At 44.0% G+C, this 17,947-nt stretch overlaps 1 protein-coding gene and 1 non-coding gene across 4 annotated transcripts in view; both read left to right on the forward strand.

Annotated features, from left to right (window-relative positions):
* Window positions 1–17,947, forward strand: part of JARID2 (jumonji and AT-rich interaction domain containing 2) — a 279,574-nt gene that overhangs the window by 57,649 nt on the left and 203,978 nt on the right. The window lies entirely within an intron of this gene.
* On the forward strand, window positions 14,200–14,306 carry LOC117088813. Its single transcript, XR_004439345.1, has one exon. It is a non-coding gene; the product is annotated as a U6 spliceosomal RNA (small nuclear RNA).

Raw genomic sequence — 17,947 nt, forward strand, 5'->3', positions numbered from 1 at the left:
GGTGATACCTTTCCATCTTTATGCATGAAAGATGATTCATGATCTCAAGTCTTCATTTTACAGGTATTTTACTATGATCAACATGTTACTTTAAGAGTAATGAAGCGAAAGCTTTCCATTGTTGACTTAGTAGTTCAAAGCCTAATGGTGTAAGTCCTGTTTTTGCCTTGATAATCAGGAAGATTTATTCCTATGCTTTATATTGATTGTGGTCACTGTACTTTCTTTTACATGTTTTCTTACTTTGCTAGATTTGTTAATTTTTATGGTGACCCACTTTTAGTTAAGTGAGAATTTCCTTCTAAATCAGGGCTGTCCATTGCCTAGGATGGCCAACCTTAAGGCAAAGGATAACATATAACCTCATTTTGTATCTGTTTATTGCGATCACAGGTTATTTGGTGGTTATTTATTTTTTATTTATTTTTTGAGATGGAATCTTGCTATGTCGCCCAGGCTGGAGTGCAATGGCGTGATCTCGGCTCACTGCAACCTCCACCTCCTGGGTTCAAGCAATTCTCCTGCCTCAGCTTCCCGAGTAGCTGGAATTATAGGCACCCGCCACCATGCCCAGCTAATTTTTGTATTTTTTAGTAGAGACAGGGTTTCAGGCTGGTTTCCAACTCCTGACCTCAGGTGATCCACCCGCCTCGGCCTCCCAAAGTGCTGGGATTATAGGTGTGAGCCACTGCCTCCGGCACGGGTGGTTATTTTTCAAAATGAGCAGTGGTTATGAAGTTAAACAACAAAGGATTTTGAGTAAATTCGAAGTTATGGCAGGAATTATAATCCTAACTGATGATTTATAAAGGTAGCCTACAGAATTTTAGGTCTTATTGTGACAAACTAGTAGCTGCTGGTTCCTTTACCTCCACCAGCTTTCTGGCAGAACGTGTGATGAAGGTGTAAGGCACACATCCTATAGGCAGCACACCTGGGGATCTTGTTGCACTATTGCGCATTCTGGGGTTCAGTCTGTGAGGCAGGGCCTGAGGGTGTGCATGTTTCCAATCAGCTCCCAAGTATGCTAATACTTTGCCTTGAATAGCAAGGCTATGGGCAGTAATCCTCCACAGGCAGTGTGGCTGGCCAGAGGGTCATTGCCTCACATGCAAAGCCACTTAACTCCTGGCCTTCCTTCTTTGGGGTTCCTTTTTAAGCCTTAGGGCTTGATTCTTTAAAGTCTAATATTTTTGTTCCTAGGCTTTCTATACATTTATTGGAAGCACTATTTAATATGCTTCTCACCTCTTTGCCCAGCCAAATAATACCCAGTGTGAGAAGAGTTGCCCCTCCTTTGTTATTATTTCAACAGTGTGGTTAAAACAGTTTGGGGGCCGGGCGCGGTGGCTCACGCTTGTAATCCCAGCACTTTGGGAGGCTGAGACGGGCGGATCATGAGGTCAGGAGATTACCCTGGCTAACACGGTGAAACCCCCGTCTCTACTAAAAATACAAAAATTTGCCGCTGTAGTCCCAGCTACATGGGAGGCTGAGGCAGGAGAATGGCGTGAACCCGGGAGGCGGAGCTTGCAGTGAGTGCGCCACTGCACTCCTGCCTGGGTGACAGAGCGAGACTCCATCTCAAAAAACAAAACAAAACAATGCTTTGAATACTGACCTCAGCATTTCACTCCCAAGGAAAAAAACCCAAACACCATTAAACAAAGCAAGCTTGTTGAACAAGGAAATAGAAGTTTTCGATAATTTGATAATGGTATTTCAGGTGCAGAGGTTACTGTTTGTATTACTAGTGTTAGGTGCCTTCTTTTTAGTTCACCTGGGCGAATCCTGGCTGCAAGTTTAATGATAGGTAATCTTGAAATCAGCATTAAACCCAGGGCATAGTTTAGTGGTTGAGAGCACTGGGTTGAGACCTCAGTAACAGTGATCATTCGTTTAAGCTGTGTGACTCTAGGCACGTTGCTTATGTTCTCTGGGCCTCCGTTTCTTCAGCTGAGAGATAATCATAGTCTCAACCTTGATCCTGGTTGCTGTGGGGATTAAAGGAGAGAATAAATGTCAACTGCTGTAAACAGTCCTCAAGTAAGTGCAGGTGGTAGTGGTTACTCCCCCTAATAACCAGCCTTGATAACCAGCTGAGGGTGCAGGGCTCAGGAGGCTGGAGATCAGCTGCCCATCTCACTGCACTGCCTCAGTTGTCCCAGCTTCCTTTTGCTCCTTTTCCTCCCTCCTGGAGCTGGTGGTAGAGAATGGACATAATTTGCTGATTCCCCACTGTAACTTGGGTAGTTAAACCTGCACTTTTTGTGAAATCTGGAGAGGTGTTATTCACTTTTTTTTTAGAGGACTCTAAAGCCAGAGGATTCTAAGCCTCCAGACCACCTCTCCCAGTCCGTCCAAGTTGCAGACACCAGAGAGCAGCCAGCTCACGGTTACGGTCGTTCTCTGAAGCAGCCAGACCATCATCAGAAGGCCCTTCACAGACTCCCATATCTAGATGAGTGATGCTTTACTTTTGACCTTTGTAGCGTGGCCTTTCCCCCTCTAACCCTTTAATCATCTCTTTAAAAAATCAATCAACAAATATTTATTGAACGTTTCCTTGTAGGCTTTAAAATCCACCCGTAGGCTGCTCTGTGACTCTTAAGGATATCTGCCCTGCATCCAGAAAGAATGCAGTAGCTCTGGCAAATTTACTTAGTATCTGCTTTTGTAGATTATGAACATTTTCTGTTTTTCCTCGGAGTCCATGGGTGTGTCCAGTGCTGGCAGGGGCACCATCAGGTTGCCGGGTTGTGGTGGTGTATCTTGTCTGCTTGGTGAGGTGCAGGGAGGGACGGAGCCGCTGTTTCCAGCTTGTGTTTTGCTCTCTTTATTGGCTCTTTCCTTTCAGCTGACTGCTTTTTACAACCAGTTGTGATGGAACATTTAAAACCCCTTTTGGGGTCACAACTGTTTTCTCACTGATTGGCAGGAGGGGTGCCCACTGGCAGCCAGCACAAGTCTAGGTTTTTTTGGTTGGACAGGGTTTCTTGCCTACAGTTTCCAGCTGGTAAATGAGCCTGGGCTTGAGGAAGTTGTCAGAGGCCTTCCATCTTTTAAATGTTGGCCATGTAGCTAGTATTATTGAAGAAAACGTGAAGAAAGGTTTTAAGAAATGGCCATTGAAGATTGATGTTGGCTGGTCATCCTGCACACTGTCCTTCCTTTATGTAGTGTAATGCAGGATTTCTTATTCAGAGGGCAGCTCTGCTGTGGGCCTACCCCAGGAGAAAGGGTGCAGGGAGAGTGCTGGCACTGGCTAATTCTGTCACTCCACTTTGGAGAGGGGAGAACCTCCTGAGCAGCTGAATTGAATGCCTTTGATGGTTTCCAGTTTTCACCACGCTAAATTTCATTCTTCATCTTCCTCCTCTTTGCCTACAACATAGCTTAACTTAGAGTTAAAATTGGTTTCATTCTTTAGTGCTGTTTCTCTTCTTGTTTGCATTAGTGGATGAGTTTAGATTCAAGCTAGAGTGTGGTTCTGATGTGTGAGTAAAGCACCTCATTTTCCCCTAACCACAGCCTCGTCACTGGGTACTTGGCAGAAGCAGATGCCATTGTTGACTGAAAATAAATGGAGTTCAAGGGGTCTTCAGGGTTCTTGAACTTGATTCCCCCCTACCCCCGTCTCTTTGGAGCCCCCCTTCAATATCTAATTGTTAACATTCTGTGTGTGAGAGATGTATTGTGTATTGAGGTTTATTTAAAGTCCTATGAATTCCTTGGACAGTGTATTATGAATTTACAAGGGAGTGCACTATATCTTTAGGGTATTTGTGTTAAATGCATTATATTACACAATACATTATTCTGAACTTTTGTAAGGAAAGAATTTTCTTCTTTTTTTTTTTTTTTTTTTGAGACAGAGTCTCGCTCTGCCGCCCAGGCTGGAGTGCTGTGGCCAGATCTCAGCTCACTGCAAGCTCCGCCTCCCGGGTTTACGCCATTCTCCTGCCTCAGCCTCCCGAGTAGCTGGGACTACAGGCGCCCGCCACCTCGCCCGGCTAATTTTTTTGTATTTTTTTTTAGTAGAGACGGGGTTTCACCGTGTTAGCCAGGATGGTCTCGATCTCCTGACCTCGTGATCCACCCGTCTCGGCCTCCCAAAGTGCTGGGATTACAGGCTTGAGCCACCGCGCCCGGCCATAAGGAAAGAATTTTCTACTCTTCATCTGTGGTTTTGGTTACAGTTTTTAAAATGCAGAGACAAATTCCAGCTCCATTTCTGGTGGCCCACTTGTGGGACCAAATCTGTCTCTCTAAACGTCAGATTTTTGGAAGCTCTGCCAGCAGTCCTCGAGGCTTACAGTGTTCCTGGGTTTCTGTTGGCCAGTAACTTGAACTTTTCGTACTTGGAGATCACAAGTGGCAGGCGCCCTAAGTGCTTCACAGTTAAGATTTGAGGGGGACAGTCTCCTTTGGTGTGGAGTTCATCATCCGCAGCCGCAGAAACGACAAGAACTCAGGAATTCCTTCCCCCTAGCAGTGAGCCAGCCAGCCTCTTTTCTCATTAACAGCATAGTCATATTTCTTAAGGATCATCCTGTTTATTTAGTCCACCTTCTGGGGAAAGGGGAAAAATACCCTCTTCCTTCAACTTATTTTCAGGTACTTAAAATTGTTTTTTGAACTTTCGTTTTCACCGTTGGAGCACACCTGTTTAACCAGCATCTCGATTAAGAAATAGCATCTAGATTAATAGAACCTTATCAGCTCCTCCCTAGAAATGGTCTTCAGCACCATAGATGAGCTTTGAATTTTTTTTTTTGTTTTAACTTTTAAATAGGTGTGGGATGACTTTTCACAAGAGCGGGGAACAGTGTACAAGGCACCTAGGAATAAAAACACAAGGGGCAAGTGGAGTGGGGGAAAATGGAAGGTGGGGAAATAGGCAGCCTATTTTTTTTTCCTGACGTTACCCACGTATTTTGAAGTTAATATATATAAATTAATTATATATAATTATATTAATATATTATGTATATTATATTTAACATTAAAAAATTTAGACTGGGCCTGGTGGCTCATGGCTGTAATCCCAGCACTTTGGGAGGCCAAGGCAGGCGGATCACAAGGTCAGGAGGTCGAGACCAACCTGGCCAACATAGTGAAAGCCGGTCTCTACTAAAGGTACACAAAAAATTAGCCGGGCATGGTGGCAGGCGCCTGTAGTCACAGCTACTCAGGAGGCCGAGGCAGGAGAATCACCTGAACCCGGGAGGTGGAGGTTGCAGTGAGCCGAGATAGCACCACTGCACTCCGGTCTGAGCGACAGAGCAAAACTCTGTCTCAAAGCAAAAGCAAACTTTTTTTTCTGTCGCCCAGACTGGAGTGCAGTGGTGCTCACTGCAGCCTCCACTCCCTGGGTTCAGGTGATTCTCCTGCCTCAGCCTCCCGAGGAGCTGGGATCACAGGTATGCAGCACCGTGTTCGGCTAAGTTGTGTGTTTTTAGTAGAGATGCGGTTTTGCCATGTTGCCCAGGCTGGTCCCAAACAACATCAGGTGATACTCCTGCCTCTGACTCCCAAAGTTCTGGGATTACAGGCGTGAGCGACTGCACCTGGCCTAGTTTTGTTTTTAGTACATTGCAATTAATGTTTACATTCAAACTTTAAAATTCCTTGGATCTTTGTTTTCGGTAAGGAGTTGTGGTTCTTCTCCCCCACCAGAAAATATGATTTAGCTGCCTCATTTTTGGTATTTTTCTTTTTTGATGACTTACCTCTATGGAAAACTTTGTAGTTTGTGGGGAGAAATTTTGTATATTTCTGTACTTCAGCTACTAGGTTCTCCCTTTAATTATGTGATTAGTTTAATTTCAGATTTATTACTAGGAGCTCATGAGAAATATGTTCATTGCCCAAATTTGCTAGGGCAGCAGAGCCTGGTTTCATCTAATTTGTGGAGTTCATTATCATGCATAATTCATCGGGTCCAAGAAGTTCAGACTCCCAGCCAGTGTAGCTTAAAACTTAATTATTTTCCCAGGAGCCAGTCAGGTGTCAACTAAAACAAGTACTTAATAAGCTATAGACTCTGACATGGTTTTGTTCTGCTCAAAACTTCCGAGTTTCCATTCTAATCTTGATGCACAGAATAGTTGGTAACGGTTCTTCCTCCTTAAATTTTTCTGGTTTTCTGAAAGGGTGCAGGGAATACCCTCACCCCTTCCTAATTCGCCTTAGCAGCTTTGAGTCCCCTTTCTTAATCCTTTACCCCTTTTCTCGTTATTATACAGTGAATTTTGTTTAATTCCTTTGTGCTGGTTTGAAACAAGTGCCATTTTAAATATCATTTCTATGATGGAGTGCATTCTAGGTTTTAAACTGCAGGTTTATAAATGAACTTTTAGAAGGTGGGCGATTTGAAAGTGATTCTGTGTGGAAATAGAAGCCAGAGGTGCCAGATTCAAAGGCCATCTGGATCCAGAGATCCAGGGGTAAAGGATCATTTATTGTCACCAAGAACTTGATGTTCGTGCTGTTTGTCATTTCCCTAAACTCAGCCTCTCTAAGGATAATGGCTTTTCACAGAAGCCTAAATGTAACGCTTTCTTCATTCCCTTGCTTCCCTTTAAAATCTTTTAAGTATCTTTTGGAAACATACTCCATTTGCATATAAACATTGATAGAAATCCAGAGAGAGGGTGAGTCCTGTTTTCTCCCCTGTGGTTAAATAGTGACAGTTGATCTACCGAATACCTTCCTTCCTTAAAAACAACGAGATTAGGTAATTACAGCAAATGTGGTCATTAGCCTCATCTGCTCTTATTATCTTATTATATATTTGTAACCGTGAGAGCCAAAAGATGTGAGCATAAGCCAGACACTCCCTATTTTGAAAAGACAGGACTTGTAAAAACTTGTTACTGTACCATGGTCACTGATGGAATCTACAGTTTGAATCCAGCATGAATTCTGCTTATTGGTGAAACTGGTTTTCTTGTATTTTGTGAACAGTAAATAGGCTATGTGCTTGGATAGTACTCAGGCTAATATAGGAAAGTTTAATCATGGCCTTTCTCCAGTTTAATTTGAAAGAGTGCAGTGGGGAAGTCCCCTGCAGGGTGGAAATAGTAGTAGTTGAACATGAGTGACCTTTTTGGTTGACTGACTGCCCTTCCTATGAAGCTGGCCCAGTGTCTTTCCTGTGTCAGGATTACTTCCTGTCTCAGCCTGAATAGTTTAAGTAGCTGCAAGATTGATGTTGGATATCTCAGGGAAAATTCCATTCTCTTGAATTTAACTAACAGAATACCTCTTTCCATTTCTTTCAGCATGTTCTGTTTTTGACCTCAGAAGGAACTAAACATTATTTCTCATCCAACAGTCTCATTGTTCATTTTCTTTGGGCTTAACAATCCTGTGTTACCTCAGTCATTTCTTTTATGAAGGTTTCAGGTGCTTCATTATTCTCTATGTGGAGACTGTGTTAGTGTCCTTAAAAACTGACATCCCATGTTAAGCATCTGGTGTGCACTGTGAGTAGTATGATATTTTGCATCTATTTCACTCTGCTTCTAGGAATTTGGTCACAAGGATGTGTAGTAAGTATTTTACTGTGTATCCCAGTGAAAAATTGAAACCAATAGGGGATTGGTTAAATTATGGAACATCTGTTCCATGCAGTCATTAAAATGATACGGTAGCAAGAATGTTGACTGACAGAGTACGTGAAAAAAGCAAGTGAGAAAACAGTATGTACAGTTCAATTTTTTTTATCTTGGTAAATTTAGTAAATATATGTATACATATAATGTATAAAGCATACACATATAAACGTGTGTTTGTGTGTGTGTGTGTGTATATATATATGCTTTGACAGATGAAGTGGTGGTGTAGGTGCATGTGGGAGGGGCGACTAATCCATACTGAGGGATGAAAGAAGACTTGAAGGACAGGGATTAGCCAGGTGAAGATGGGATTGGCCAGCAGTGTGTTCCAAAGTGAAAGTGGAAGGCCCAGAGGTGAGAAATGGCATGGAAGAGTTTTGGAAGAGGGATGGATGCTCAGGAGATAAGGCTTATCTATATTTTCTCCAGGAAACCTGTATTATTCTGTAATAAGCAAAAAAAAATGGTCCCTAGGAAGCTTCCTCTTCCAAACAAGAAAGTCAGGGAAGCAGCGGGAAAATAGATTGCTCTGTTGCTTTAAGGCTGTGGATTTTGGACTCTTAATGAGATTAAGGCCAGGGAGGCTTTTCCAGGTTGGCTGGATGGGCTGGGGCTGGGTGTCTCTGGTGAAACAGATGAATTCCAGATAGGTAATTTAATTTCCAGAGGTGCCGCACAAATGCCTTTGCCTCCTGCTACTGGTTAGAGCAAAACAAGCATGTGATTTATGTAAAAATACATGAATATTGGTTTTTATCAAAACCCTGCAGAAGAAAAACAGTATAAAAAATGACGTTTCCTGCCATAGCTTCTTTGTGGAACGAAATTAAGAAAATCAGTATTCTTTACAAATGACTAGTCACAATGGAACTGGTCTGTTGAACCTACTCTTTGTAGATAGCATTAATAGATCACCGTCTCCCACATTACTCCAACCGTAACAGAAATAGTGATTTACATAGGAAAATGCCAGCTGAATTAAACAAGAATGGCCCTGAATTCTACTGTAGGGAATCTTTTTTTTTTTTTTTTGGAGACAGAGTCTCCCTGTGTCGCCCAGGCTGGAGTGCAGTGGCACGATCTCCGCTCACTGCAACCTCCGCCTCCCAGGTTCAAGCCATTCTCCTGCCTCAGCCTCCTGAGTAGCTGGACTACAGGTGCCCGCCACCATACCCGGCTAATTTTTTGTATTTTTAGTAGAGACGGGGTTTCACTGCGTTATCCAGGATGGTCTCGATCTCCTGACCTCGGAATCTGCCTGCCTCGGCCTCCCAAAGTGCTGGGATTACAGGCGTGAGCCCCCATGCCTGGCCTCCTGTAGGGATTCTTAAGATGGCACAAGCTAGGCTATGAATGCCTTGGCCTCCCCTCCTCTCCCCTGTTTTTGGGTGATGTTCCCCTCTGGATTTCTTGCTGGGTAGTTCTGGAGGGAAGGAGATGCCCTCCTACATAAGCATCTGCAGGTGCAGAGATGGGATGGGCCTAAGTAGTCTGAGATCTTCCAGGACATGGATTTCCATCTCGAGAATTCCCATCCCCCCTTGGCTCTTTGGTGGCCCAGTTCTGGAAGTTGAGATTTGGGCCAAGATTATTGTCTTAAAATAAATCTTGGATGTGACTCCTGCCAGGATGACTTGTAAAAAATTTCATGCCAGAAACTGAGCTGACTTTGGTTTGTGGGCTGGAGGTGGCTGATTTCAACTCTCTGATTTAAACTCTCGTTCTAAATTTTGGTGCCCTGTTCACTCTGTGTTGTCGTCTCACGGCTGCCTGCCCAGTCCCTTTGTGGGAATGGGAACCCTCATAGAGTGAATGTGAGGACTTCACATCCTTTGGGATGTGGGTATTTTAGTTCCAGGGCTAACATGCACGTTTGTAGTGAGATAGTTGCTATAATAATGCTATAATAAGTTGTTGGTCTCAGAGACCCTTCCGTATGGCGTGTCAGTGGGGCTTGTGACAGTAGGAATTGGAATCTTAGAGGATTCATATCACCCTTGCTCGTAATCCAGTAACCCCTTGCAGTGCCCATCACCAGCCTCACACCTCCTTGTGCCAGTCATGGGCATGGTGAGCCTCTCTGGTACACTTTTACATTAGGAAAAGTCTGAAGAGGCCGGGCGCGGTGGCTCATGTCTGTAATCCCAGCACTTTGGGAGGCCAAGGCGGGCGGATCACCCCAGGTTGGGAGTTCGAGACCAGCCTGACCAACATGGAGAAACCCTGTCTCTACTAAAAATTAGCCGGGCATGATGGCACATGCCTATAATCCCAGCACTTTGGGAAGCCAAGGCGGGTGGATCACCTGAGGTTGAGAGTTCGAGACCAGCCTGACCAACATGGAGAAACCCTGTCTGTACTAAAAATTAGCCGGGCATGATGGCACATGCCTGTAATCCCAGCTACTTGGGAAGGCTGAGGCAGGAGAATCTTGAATCTGGGAGGCGGACTTGTCGGTGAGCCGACATGGCGCCATTACACTCTAGCCTGGGCAATAAGAGTGAAACTCCATCTCAAAAAAAAAAAAGTAAATAAAAATAAAAAATAAAAGTAGAACCTTTCCTAAGAGAAGGAGCTGAGAGGGAAGAGAGTGAATGTTCGGTGTCTGTGTATGGACATACTTAGAAAAAGTCTGAAGACTTGTGAGCAAGCCTTTCTCCCCCATGGGTGAATATTGAATATTAGATCTGTCTTTCTGCACAACACAAAAGCAAATTCCTTAACACAAGCCACGGATGGCACTCTGATTCGGCTTGCAAAAAAGGTAACTTTTTCCCCCCCTCTTAATATTTTCCTTAAAATTTTTTTTCCTCTTAATACCCTAAAGCCCCCAAAGGGAGTTTGTATTATAAAATATTCTTTAATAAGTCACTTTTAACCACATGAAACTTGGGCAAATTTTCCACATTTGGACCAGGTCCCTGGCTTGTTATTGCCAGAGGTGTGGCTTTTGGCGTTTACTTTTACTTAATTTAGATGGCTACTTTCCAGAGAAATCAATTTAATCTAACAAATTGTCATAACTCATTCTACATACGCACCCCTACTGTTCTGAATTTAAAAAACAGAAACAAAAACCTTGTAAGTCAGTTTTGATTTTGAGACGGAGTCTTGCCCTGTAACCCAGGCTGGAGTGCGGTGGCACGATCTCGGCTCACTGCAACCTCCACCTCCCAGGTTCAAGCAGTTCCCTGCCTCAGCCTCCCGAGTAGCTGGGATTACAGGCGTCTGCCACCACGTCTGGCTAAGTTTTTTACTTTTAGTAGAGATGGAGTTTCACTATCTTGGCCAGGCTGGGCTTGAACTCATGACCTCGTGATCCACTGGCCCTGGCCTCCCAAAGTGCTGGAATTATAGGCGTGAGCCACCGCACCCGGCCTCAGTTTGGATTTTTTAAAAAACCAATCTTATTGAAGTAAAATTTACGCATGCAACCATTTCAGGTGTACACTGTGATAACTTATGACAACTGCACACACCTGGGTATTACCATCCCATAATCCCATCAATATATGCCCCTCCCGTCACCCAAGAAAGCTCCCTTGTGCTCCTGTCCTGTGCCCCCATGCCAACGCCGACCTGCTTTCTCGCACTGTAGATTAGCGTTGCCTGTTGTAAATGCCATATAGATGGAAGCACTTTTGTGTCCACTACATCCCTTCACTTTGCTTTCAGATTCATCCAGGCTGTGTGTATCGTTTGTTCCTTCCTGTTATGGTTCAGTAGTCTCCTCTCTTTCTGTCTTTCTGTTCTCTTCCTGTAACTCATTGTCTGTTTCTTTATTTCCCTTTAAGGCTGGCCTGGTCCTTTCGTTATTCCCTGTAGTCTTTTTCTCAAGTGGGCATTAAAGTAGCCTTATCTTTCACACACACTGAAAGAACCTAGTAACTGAGAGATGATCCAGCCAGATTCTGCCCTTACCTTTACCCCTCACCACCCCATTAGGGGACAAAACAAGCAAACATACTGACAGACCCAAGCCTTGTTGTTCAGACAAAACACTGGGGTTCTCTTGGTTCAGTATCTTTCCTGCAAACCGAGCTGCAGCCTCCAGTTTCAGAATAGTGCCTTCCATAAAGTCTGTGGGAGTTTTCCGTTTATGTTGCTTGTTTTTAAACAATCTTCTTGGAAAAGAATTCAGTGCTGTTAATGAATTGCCGTTGGAGCTTTTTTGTACATTACAGAGTTAGGCAGTGGACCCCTGTCCTCTGCTTCCTGATCTCCTTTCGATGGTTAGGGAGAATATGTTGACTTAGAATATCAAGGAGCCATGGCACCCTAAGGAAACAGGAAAATCTCAGTTTTCATGGATGAGAAAGTCCCATTCTATTGGCTGTGTGTACCTGAGTATGTACACTGTAACATCTTGTTTTTAGTTGTATGAAGAAAGCGCTGTGCCTGAGAACCAGTGTTTGGAGCTTGGGGTTGGGTAGCCTGGGTTTATGGTCACTACATGTCCCAACTCCCCAAGCCCTAGGAGGTACTGCACAAGCAGTACGGACAGGGTCTTGCATTTGTGCCTCTTCATTGGTGACTTCTTATTTTGAAGAGTGCCAGCTTTTCTGGGGAGTCTGCTGCCAACACTGAGCTGAGCCAGGGTTGCTGTTCACATCTAAGCAGGCAAGATGTTGGTGCTGTGGCAACATGCTGTCCTTGAGAGCGCTGTGGAATTTGCAGCATGCGGTACAGATTCAGAAGTGGTGTATTTTTCTTGTGGCATTAGTGTTTTGACTTGCAAATCTGGAAAAGAACAGGAAGTCTTGGTGGAAACACTCTCTGGTTGATATATAGAAACTTGTGGACTTAACTGCATTTTATTTTATTTTATTTTTGAGACGGAGTCTGGCTCTGTCGCCCAGGCTGGAGTGCAGTGGCCGGATCTCAGCTCACTGCAAGCTCCGCCTCCCGGGTTCACGCCATTCTCCTGCCTCAGCCTCCCGAGTAGCTGGGACTACAGGCGCCTGCCACCTCGCCCGGCTATTTTTTTTTTTGTAGTTTTTAGTAGAGACGGGGTTTCACTGTGTTAGCCAGGATGGTCTCGATCTCCTGACCTCGTGATCCACCCGTCTCGGCCTCCCAAAGTGCTGGGATTACAGGCTTGAGCCACCGCGCCCGGCCTTAACTGCATTTTAAACACCACTTATTAGAAGATGAATTTCTTCTCGCTTGGGGAGATTTTTTTCAGATCTTTTTTTTTTTGAGACGGAGTCTCACTCTGTCGCCCAGGCTGGAGTGCAGTGGCCGGATCTCAGCTCACTGCAAGCTCCACCTCCCGGGTTCACGCCATTCTCCTGTCTCAGCCTCCCGAGTAGCTGGGACTACAGGCGCCCGCCTCGTCGCCCGGCTAGTTTTTTGTATTTTTTTAGTAGAGACGGGGTTTCACCGTATTAGCCAGGATGGTCTCGATCTCCTGACCTCGTGATCCGCCCGTCTCGGCCTCCCAAAGTGCTGGGATTACAGGCTTGAGCCACCGCGCCCGGCCCAGATCTTAAATACATTTGTCGCCTAAGCCTCTTCTCCTAGTGGCAGATGATCCCTGCCCTGGGCCTAGGAGAGTAGCCATTGGTAATTATCTTTGGCCTGTCTCTCCCGAAAATATCCTTATACCTTCTGCTGGCCCATGGCTGTCCGGAAGCCCTCATGGAGGTGCTGCTTTTGTTTTTATCTCTTCATTTAGGGAGAAAATACTACATCTGGACCCAAGGCCCAAGGTTTCCTGATGTGAGTCCTTCTAATTCTGGGTAGCCATGAACAGTGCTGCTGTTCATAGATAAGGTCAAGGGGATGGGTTTAAGGTGTTCAGGTAGTAGATGGCAGGGGCTGTATTCAAATTAATCTTCATCCACTCTGCAGGTTGCTGTGGCTCCTGTTTCCCCCAGTCCTGTGCTCTCCTGCTGCGATTCTATCAAATTACCCATTTATTTATAACATTTGCCACTAGTACAAATACCTTATTTGTGGTTTTGGTTTTCTCTGCTAGAATATAAAGTAATAATATAATTTTTAAAAATGAAGAGCAAGAATCCTTTTGTTCTTGAGGTGAATCTTGCTCATAAATTTACCTCTAGCACCTGGAACAGTGCCTGACATGTGGTACTTAAATATTTGTTAAAGGAATGAATAATAAGTAAATAGCATCTTGAAATTTGCTGTCATTCAAATTGTGATTTGTGGTGTTAGAGTTCTTATAGGCAGGGCTTAGTTTTAATAAATGACATTAGGAGCTAGTTATAAATCATACATTAGACATAGTTTAATCAGTTTGGTGCTTGTGTATAGAAGCGGACAGAACCCTGGAGATACAGTTGAGGTCTCTTGAGTTAGAGGAGAGAGGAAACTTGCATTGGAACAGTGTCACAGACAATCCATGGTACATAGATGCCAGAGGTAGACCCTGTAGGTTAGGGAAGGTTTGGGGATTGTGAAATGAATGGGCAGCAATAATTAGTATAAATTATTATACATTGCCTTTATTACTGTTGGTTTCCCGACTACTTCAAAAAATATACACATACTTAGCCTGGTGTGGTTAGTCGGGGTTGCCACTATAGAAAAGCCTTTCAGAAGAAACAGAAGAGTGATCCTTTCAGCAGCACATATACTAAAATTGGAATGATACAGAGAAGATTAGCATGGCCCGTATGCAAGTATGACACGGAAATTTGTGAAGCATTCCATATTTTTACGTATTGGAAAATCAGGTTTGGATTATGCATTTTCTAAAATCAAGGAATATAGTATCCTCAGCAATATGTTTTGAAGAGTATTTTGCCTTAGAAATAATTTTTACATAATAATACCTATATTAATAAAGAACTAAGGGAAATAGAGCAGCATGCTTATCCAGAAATCCCCATTGTGTGTAAGAGAATTGATTCTGCCAGAAAGAAGAGTTAAGACATGTTTTTATTGCAAACTTCCTTCAGATGCCAGGTAGTAGACAATCTACAGGACTAGGGAGGATGAGAGAGAGACAGGAGAGGTAGGAGAGCTGTGTCCCTTTAGAATGCTGTTTGAACCCATGATGGATGAATTAGCAAGGTTGATGCCCATCTATATCAGCTGGCTTTCCAAGATCTATGTGACCTGTTGCCTTGTCTTAGAGAACTCCAGTGTGTCTCATATAGCTTTGATCTTTAATGTGGGAATCATAATGTAGTCAGTAAACCATAGGGTCAAGTGTGTAGCCTGCCATTTTAACTCAGAAAACTTATATATTTAGAAGTAGTCATGTATCTAGAGTGTGACTGGAATACCTTAATAATTGAGATGAGATACGGTCAAAAAAGTGAAATATCTTCAGCTGGTTCAAGTCACTTTTAGACGGCAAATCCTCAGAAATTGTGGTTGTCCTGAAGTTACCAAAATAAATGAGTGGTGTTTCACCCAATTCTGTCTCATAAAACGTTTTTTCAACTTAGGATTTCTGTTAAAATTGTTAGCAGAACTGGGAAAGTGTATTAATGAAGCAAGCAAGTCCTGTAGTGTGTGCTAACTGGGCACAATGTGCTGTCCATACATTTAGTACATTCATTAGTGACTTCAGAAATGAGTTTCTTAGGGCTCTCAAATTTATGAAACAAGAAAATGATGACTTCCAAATTCTTTGTCTTCAGATTGATTCCCGAGTGACTGAGGGCATAAGCTGGAACCAGGATTAGAACACAATTTACACGGGTCCTGCTTCCTTTTTTTTTCATCCCACAAATGTTATCTTAAGTATTTTCTCAACTAATACGAAAAGTACCACTGAAGTGGGGTCTGCTGGCTTGAAAACATATGTGAAATACAGATTCTATTTTTTTTTTTTTTTGACATGGAGTCTCACTTTGTTGCCCAGGCTGGAGTGCAGTTTCACGATCTCTGCTCACTACAACCTCTGTCTGCCTCCCGGGTTCAAGCAATTCTCCTGCCTGAGTCTCCCTAGTAGCTGGGACTACAGGCACACATATTTTTAGTAAAGACAGGGTTTTATGAACTCCTGAAGTCAAGTGGTCTGCCCACCTCGGCCACCCAAAGTGTCAGGATTACAGACGTGAGCCACCATACCTGGCCAGATTCTGTGCTGCTTTCTCAGATTTAGTGCTACCCTACAGAGGTGGTCAGTTAGGAGTGTTTCATAATGAAGATTATGTCTTTAATCATTGTGAGGTTTGTTGCTGAGGACAGTAGTCCTCATGCTTGTGCTGCTTAGAAGTGAAGACATTTTGGACTGTTGTTGCATTTTTTTTGAGACAGAGTCCCGCTGTGTCGCCCAGGCAACAGTGCAGTGGTGCGATCTCGGCTCACTGCAACCTCTGCCTCCCAAATTGCTGGAATTACAGGGGCCCACCACCATGCCCTGCTAATTTTTGTATATTTAGTAGAGATGGGGTTTCACCATGTTGGTCAGGCTGGTCTCAAACCCCTGACGTCAGATGATCCTCCTGTCTCAGCCTCCTGAAGTCCTGGGATTACAGGCGTGAGCCATCACACCTGGCCCACAGCTATTGTTTTTAACACAGCTTTGAAAGCGGTACAATTTGGTTAATAGATGGCTATGGCCAGACACCCTGGATTTGAATCTCAGCGCTCTTTGTGGAATGACCTTGGGCAAGTCATTTAGCCAGCCTGTGCTTCAAGTTGCTGGTGTAAAATGAATAATAGTACCTTTGTTATAGGGTTGCTGTGGGGTTAGTGTATGTTTGGTCTAGAATGAATCTCTTGTAGACAGTCTTGAGTATAATGGGTTGTGATTTTGTACTTCTTGTTCCATCAGAACCAGAAATGGTACTTTGTTGCATGTACTTAATTTGATTTTATCTATTTAGCAGTAGAATTTTTTTCATCAGAAATAATTTCTTCCTGTCCCTCTGTGAAATCCCCTTGAGAAAGGGGTAAGAAATAGCTCTGAGGACCAGTTGAAAAAGAATCGATCTGAAACATAACAGACAATATCAATATGACAGTTTTTTCTGTTTTGCAGGAAAATGCAAGTCTCATTTAGGATAATAGTTTGATTTCCCAAGGTGGTTATGGTTATGGTTTTGTGTAACTGAGAGTCATTTAAAGGTGATGCATAGGTTTGCAGGTAGAAATACAGTTTTGTTTGAAATCTGGGGTGTTCAACCAACATTGTGGTAAGAGTAATTTCCCCCAAAACTCCCTAGGAAATTTTTACCTTTTACTTCAGTAAACCTGGAGTTTTGCCTCTTGAACTTAAAGTGAGGTTGAACTTAATCAGTAAAAGTGAGTTTTCCCCAAAGGTACCTGAGTGCTTACTGTGTCCATAACTACCTGTTGGGTCCGTCATCCACTGCCAGAAGATACCCTCTTGCGTCTCGGAGGTGCTGGTTCTGAAATGTCTTTTTTGGGTTTTAGTTGGAGTTACTCTTGTTGAGAATTTTGAGTCTCAGAAAATGCCGTGACTGCCTGGGTATTTGTTTCAGCCCCACACCCTTCATCTTCAGGCTAGATGCACCCTTGGGTAGCGTTGCACACAGCTGAGGTGTGGCGAGCCCATCCCTCCAGGGTTTGTTTCTTTAATACCAGACCTGCTCCCACAAAACTGGTGTATTTAGGCCTCCCCTCTTTTGCTGTGCTTGTTGCTGGCCAGCAGTGCCTGCAAGTTCCAGCAGATGAGGTGAGGACGGACAGGGAGGTAGAGGGTAGTCTCTTTGCCTTGGCACTGGGGTTCACTGAAGTTGCTAGGTTTTGAGTTTGCTCCAGATTAGTGAATATATGAGCTGTGAGAATAAGAATGATTAAAACGTGGTGGCGCATGCCTGTAATGCCAGCGGCTGGGGAGGCTGAGGCAGGAGAATCACTTGAAACCGGGAGGCGGAGGTTGCAGTGAGTCAAGATCCTGCCACCGCACTCCAGCCTGGGTTACAAGAGCAAAACTCTGCTAAATAAATAAATAAATAAATAAAAGATTAAACTAATAGGACTTCTCCATCTGTATTTAAACTTTAAGGAGAAAGCTGAACTCCAAGGCCCATCTGGAGGACACGTGGATCCAGACAGCATATTAGATGTAGGCGATCGGAGAAGGACAGGGAGACAGCAGTGAGGTGCAGGGGGATGAGGCACATAGTTGTCTACATGCAACAGGCAGGTCTTTGTCCAGGAAGAACTTCCTGTTTTTTGGTTATGCTTTGGTGATGGTGGTTGCTACCACCTGGAGAAAAGCTGCCTTTGCAGCCCCACAACTGTGCAGTTGCTGGGAGTGAGCAGGCTGGGAACCACACGCTCTTGTTCTGACATTCACTGGAGGCACCCCCCCCCCCCCCGCCCCCCGCCCTTTCCTTACAAGGCATCACAGAGGATTGTCATTTGAGGCAGGC

This window comes from Trachypithecus francoisi, unplaced genomic scaffold (genome assembly GCF_009764315.1).
Source record: "Trachypithecus francoisi isolate TF-2019V2 unplaced genomic scaffold, Tfra_2.0 Lachesis_group10, whole genome shotgun sequence".
In the NCBI taxonomy this organism is placed as follows: Eukaryota; Metazoa; Chordata; class Mammalia; order Primates; family Cercopithecidae; genus Trachypithecus; species Trachypithecus francoisi.